The following is a 6,417-nucleotide window of genomic DNA, read 5'->3' as shown; positions in this document are numbered from 1 at the left end:
AGTGAAGTACACAAACCCATACTTCACCTATTATTGTGGTAAGTCACCCGACAAGATGTCTTGTGCACTTTTCAAAATCCATTTCTTATGGTGAGGGTCACGCGCAGTATGCTTCGGTCCCTTCTTATGTGGTTCAGACTCCGGTTCTTCACTTTGGGTCCCACTCTAGATGTGTCTTTGTCGCAATACATTACGACAGGCACTTCCCTTGTTCGAGCTATCTCCCACAACTGGTGGTTTTAGGTCTCATTAGACCTTTTTCGAAGGTAGCCCCACATTGTGGGTCTGTCAGGTTCTAGCCTCTGGCTTCCCTGAAGGATGAGCTTCCACATGCTGTGGTCGTTGGGTTTTAGGCCGCACAACGTACGGCCTTCCTGACATGAGCCCTCATGTATCGGAGCTCCCCACACATGGGGTCATCAGGTCTTAGGTCTCTTTGACCTTCCTGATTTTGATCCCTCTCTTACTTCCTCAGTGCTCAAAAGCGAGCACTGGGTGGATTGAGTGTACGATTCCCATTGGTTCGAGGTTGAGTCACACTCTCCGGAGGATCCCGTCTCTGTGATCCGAAACTCGATGGTTTCCGCCAGCTCCGCGGGCCTTCAGTTTTTGGATGCCTTTTCTAGGCAATTTCCAGAGGCTCTGTCTTGGACGGACAGGCTATGGCCAGACTGTGTGTCTTAGTACAGATCACCAGGCCAGCCTGGGGGCATTTCAGGAGGAGTGTTCTCCTGAATAGTGACTGGCTGGGGGTCTCTTGGCCCCCTAGCCACACTCCCTAGAAGGGACCCCTTCTATTTTGAAAGTTGTGGTCCTAAAGCCTTTGAGCTGGCCCTGATTTACTCACGTTATTACGTTCTGGTTTTTCTTGGTTCATTAGCTTGGGCTATGACCGGTAGGGAGTGCTGTCACTGACAGCCCGATGTAACATAGGGTGAGTGGTTTCAGTGTTCCTTGGAATTACTGGTTCTGACAGTTGTCACTGCCTTTCGGCATGCACTCCCCTCAGCATGGCGGAGTGGGTATTTCGTTCCCCATAGCGTCATTCGACGTATTGTTGAGTTCCCTTCGAAAGGGAACGTCTCAGGTTACGACTGTAACCTATGTTCCCTGAGAACAGGGAACGAGACAATACGTCTCGTTGCCATGCCTCGGGGCCTGCCTGCAACAGTCCCTTCAGACGATAGGATGTTGTCACGGTTTCAAGGCGCCCTTCTTATACATCCAGATTGACGCGCTCATCATTCAAGCTGATGATGCACGGGCTGTCGCCGGTCAACCTGATTACTGTGAGTTGATATTTGATTTCAGACACCTGTCACGCCTGAGGCGTTTCCCATAGCGTCATTCGACGTATTGTCTCGTTCCCTGTTCTCAGGGAACATAGGTTACAGTCGTAACCTGAGACGTTTAAAAGACAGATCATGCTGTGAGGATTACAAAGACATCAAACACATTAATCTATTTTGACAGCATCGTGGAGTCACATTTTAAAGCATTGTATTACAGGTATTTCAACTTCTTTGTTACTTGAAGTTAGGTTGGTGAATTACAGTTCTTTTACATGTATTTCAGCATAATAGATATTATTGGTAACCCTTTTACAAGCTTTTCAGAGATGTCCGTGTTTGTGTGTGTGCGGGAATGTTTAGCGCGCGGACGCGTTGATGTGTGTGCGTATGTGTGTGTCTGTGTGACCGTGTTGCACGTAGGTGCGGGTCAGCGGGCCACATGTATATTGCGATAGAACAAACGGAGGTCTGGTTAGATTCCAAAATTCCCTCCCCTTTGAAAGTGTCAAAGGATCAAAAGAGGACAGAGTTGGCTCTGATTGCAATCAGATTAACTGCGTTGCGGGTGTGTGGCGATTAGAGGTCGACCGATTCATCGGATTTGCCGATTAATCGGCACCGATAGTTGATTGGTGGAACTATCGTTATCGGCAAAAATCCGCACCGATAGTTATTTCCTGGTTTCGTCCGTTGCTGGGGCGGCTGAGAAGTACGCGCTGTCATTCATTACACAGTACGAGAGAGCTGAGAAGGGTCTGCTGGCATTATGCAGTACAAGAGCGGCCTCTAGAGGTGTCATAAAAACTTTCAACTGATGCCTCGTGTTGTTTATTTCGACACGTGACACTGCGCGCTGCACTGAGAGCGCGCGCTGTGTGGAGAGTGGAGATCGCTGATATCTGATGCGCGTGCTAAAGCACGGACAGCGAAAAGGTATGTACACAGGAAATTTTGTCATATCATTATAAACTGATGAATTTGTTGACTAAATGCTGCATTAGTAGAGAAAGAACCGCACAACAGTATGTTTGTTTGCCTTCGAGAGTGGCTGAGAGGACGCACATTAGTAGTACCTCAAGCGGTTAAAACACTGACACAAAAATACACCTAAGTCCGACCCGAATGTTTAATGTCACAAATTGTTACCATCTATTTGCATTAGTTTATATCCAGCTGGTCACTTTGATGCATTCATAATGCAGCGACGTTGCATATAAGCTAGAGACGTATGATAGCAAACTGATATGTTCATACAGCCGACAAAAACAAACGAATCAGAGAAGCATTCGATTTCGGTTCTTTTTTCACCATCACTTTAATACATATTTATTTTTATTAAATATTCATTAAGTTCTATAAAATACAGGGCTCCAGACTGCGACCAAATAGTCGCATTTTGAGAGTGTGCGACCGGTAAATTTGCCACACGTTAAACGCATGGTAAGCGTGGAAGGGACGAGTCAATGAATCCGTGACAAGAATAGCGCGATTAAACGTCTGTGAGAACATGAGAGACGGAGTGAGACGGAGACAAATATCACAAACTGATGTGCGTCTGAGCAATAAGCGATCTATCTACACGTTACCTAGCAGCGAATACAAACAAAATGAAAGTGGAACTAAAATACGCAACTCATATAGGCTATGCTTCACGGACCGTTGGCGTTTTTATTAGGTTGGACCAATAATAGACAGAGCAGCGCATAGTGGAGCCCCCTGAACCACCGACAGTAATAAAGCCCCGAACTTGCCAGTCGCTGGTTAACACATTAATTAACTAAGGTTAATAAATGCTGTTCATTGTTTGTTAATTAACATACTACATTTTTAAATTAAGGTTTTTATTTGTTAACCATAGTTAAAACTCTATGAACTAACATGAATGATCAAGGTGAAATTGTATTGCTCAAATATTAATGCTGTAAACATTTATATTGCATAATGCACATAGTTCCTGTAAACTAGCTAATAAATCATTGTTAACAAATTGGACTTGCAACATGTTAAGAAACACACATTTGACATATTTTATTGTTTAAATTATTTTCAGATGGCAAATTTAGTTATTATTTGAAAAAGAACAGTTAAACAGTTGCATTTGGAATGTTTAATTTGTTATTTAGAGTATTATTTTTTGTTTGTTTGAAAGAATGCCTTTTATTGACTTGTTTTCATGGTTCATACAGTTTTTTTGTATTTTTATAATAAAGTTCAGCACTGTTTTACTTGGAGTGTTATGTTTGTTTTTATCCAGTATCAATTTTAAAAACTATCGGTTGATTAATCGGTTATCGGCAAGTACAGCCCAACCTAGCTATCGTTATCGGTAAAATCCAATATCGGTCGACCTCTAGTGGCGATGCCCCGCGATGTTCGTCCTAAATCACACTTAGTCAGGTTGTGACGATCTGCGGCTGGAGTGCCCGCTTGAGCCTCTGGGGGGCACTCCTTCCTAGTTTATTGTTTCATTCATGTTTTACCCTGGACTGATTATGGTTTATTTCATGCACCTGTGTTTTATCATCTTGTTTAGTTCACCTGATTTAAGCCCTGTGTTTCTGCCCTGTCTTGGTTGGTTATTGAATTTATGTGTGTTACGTTGGTGCTCTCAAGTTTATCGAGTCTTGCTTCTAGTGTCTTGTTTTAAGTTTGTTTAATAAATCTACACTGCGTTTGGACCCAGCCTCAGCTCTGTTTCTCCGCACAGCGTCACAGAATAACCAACCTCAAGATGGGTCCAGCAGTCGTCAGCAATAATAACCAACTGCAGCACCGCAGAACCATTATGTCATAACAGTCTGAGGACCACTGCGCCAGCCCGACAGTCTGAAGGCGGAAGTGGGCGGATAGCAGTCCGATGCCGGTACTGTACGGAGTTCATGTTTAGACGTGTTTAGACTACACAGAAAAAGGTTTTAAGACAGTAAAAGATAGACAGTAAAAGTTTTAATTATGGCGGAGCACACTGTAGAACAAGGAAAAGAAGACGAAGAAGAAGAGAAAGAGGTAAAAAGAAGTTATATATATTTGATATGGATCATGCAACATACTTAACATTATAACGTTACGCTTATACAAAACGGCTCTGTACATCCTTTCCAGGAATAACTTAATGATAATTGCATTGTTTTAGAATGTTTCACAACAGTTGACTGGCTCTGTGGACTGTGGGATCTTCATGCTAATGGTGAGAAAAAGGGAAAGTTAAAAAAAAAATTAGATAAATCATAAGAATGAAAACATGATATGATTGCCTAAACTTGACTGATTTCCTTTTTTTGGGGGGGAATTTCAGTATGCTCTGCACATGGTCTTTGAGGCACCCTTTGATTTTACAGCTGTAAGTCTTTGTTAAAAATATATATTTTAACTAGATGATATAATCTATTAAATTGATCTATTAACACTTTCTCCCCTTATGCAAGTCGGATTTTCCTCTTATTCGAAAATGGTGGTGCCTTTTTCTCATGGAGAATTTTGCCATTGAAAGGTAACTCTCTCTTGCTTTCTCAAGTTTTTCTCTGTCTATAAATTTACTTAAAAATGTATATGTCACAGGAAACATCCTGCCGTTGATGTGCATGAGCCCCCTAAAGCACAAGAAGACTCTCGGTGAAGACTCTGAAATCGGTGACAAGGTATGTTTTTATTGTCTCAAACGGGCACATGAAAGAGCATAATTTCAAAACATTATCATTTACATGCATTTTACATGCATCCTGATTAAACCACGATGTATTGTTGAGGACACTCAGGGACAACAGACAACAGGAAATTAGCTAGCAGCCAAATGTGGTGCATCTCTTCTCTTGTGAGAATAATTATTTTAAATGAATTAATTATTTCATTCCTTATTTGTACACTCCTCTCATGAAGGAACCACAGATGGTCAAAGACCTCAGGACCGCAGTTGGATGGCTGCGGAACAACTGCCACTCCTTCAGAGGTTTTGTGCAAGAGCCATCATATCTGGACCTAGAGAAGGAAGACCAGGAAGAGGCCCTTCTTAATCTTGATCAGGCAGAAGGAAAAGATGCTCTGGAACGGGCCAAAGAGCCTTTCATGTTTCGGTTCCAGTTTCAACAGGACATGGAAGTTTTTCTTTTCAAATGTCATGACGAAAGGCACCTCAGAATAAACTCCATGTGTATGGAGTTTTAATTTGTTATAAACTCTTGAGAAATATTGTTGTCAAATTTGTGCCTGTATAACTTTTATAAGATTAATTGTCTTTGGTTTAATTTTGTTTATATAATTTATTTATTTAGTTTGATTTTGTAATTTGATTTAATTAGAAAACAGCTAGTGTGTGATTTATTTTTATATTTCAGAGGAAAAAGCTCATTTTATTTAAATTATTATTTTTTGTGTTTTCAGTCCTTCATTATTGTGTATGGTGGTCTTTGTTGGTTGAGTATTTAAAAGTGTTTTCAATTGAATAAAATGTTCAAACTCTCAAGCTTTGTTTTCATTGTATTATTTATTTTACATGCTTTGTTTAATGTATAATATTGTTAATCAATCTTGAATATACATTTTCAAATAAATCGTTAAAAACAAAGTTTTTAAAAGAACGCTGTTTTAAACTTTCAAAACACGGAAGTAGCGTAATGCCTTGCCGCGCCCACTTCCGCCCTCAGACTGTCGGGCTGGCGCTGTTGTCCTCAGAGTGTTATGACGTAATGGTTCTGCGGTTCTGCAGTCAGACCTATCTCGTCGTCAGCAACCGGGCTATGACAGAATACCTGTCGTCAGTCTTTGTAGAAAAGGCCCCAAAGTTATTTTAGTGTTGCTATTATTTAGTGTAGTTGACCATATTAGGGTTTATGTTTCACATTGACTTCCGTTGATTCAGCGCTTATAACGGTGGCTGAGGCGCGCGCTGGTTTGTATACTATCTGACATCACATACTTAGTATGCAGTACGATAGAGATAGTCGGTTGTTCAGTCGGTTGTGTGAGCTGCACTTTCCCTCAGAGTGTGCGTAAATGAAAAAAGTAAGTAAAACTGTGGTATTATATAAGTAGTTATTTCTGTTATTTGATGTAGATAAGAGTTAGGAGTTTAAGGAGTCGATTTGAGACTGAGGTGCTAATTATATTCGCGTTAGTACATTTCACGTAC

The 6,417-nt window shown here is 41.1% G+C and overlaps 1 pseudogene across 1 annotated transcript; it reads left to right on the top strand.

Moving 5' to 3' along the window:
• The first annotated feature begins 1,414 nt into the window (after positions 1–1,414).
• On the top strand, positions 1,415–5,751 carry LOC120486142 (uncharacterized; annotated as a pseudogene). Its single transcript, XR_016168483.1, has 6 exons — positions 1,415–4,298; positions 4,426–4,479; positions 4,588–4,632; positions 4,718–4,782; positions 4,851–4,930; positions 5,169–5,751. The product of XR_016168483.1 is annotated as an uncharacterized LOC120486142 (transcript).
• The last annotated feature ends 666 nt before the right edge of the window (positions 5,752–6,417 follow it).

The sequence above is a fragment of the Pimephales promelas genome, chromosome 5 (genome assembly GCF_988280905.1).
Source record: "Pimephales promelas chromosome 5, fPimPro1.hap1.1, whole genome shotgun sequence".
In the NCBI taxonomy this organism is placed as follows: domain Eukaryota; kingdom Metazoa; phylum Chordata; class Actinopteri; order Cypriniformes; family Leuciscidae; genus Pimephales; species Pimephales promelas.
This window is presented reverse-complemented; position numbering and strand designations above follow the sequence as displayed.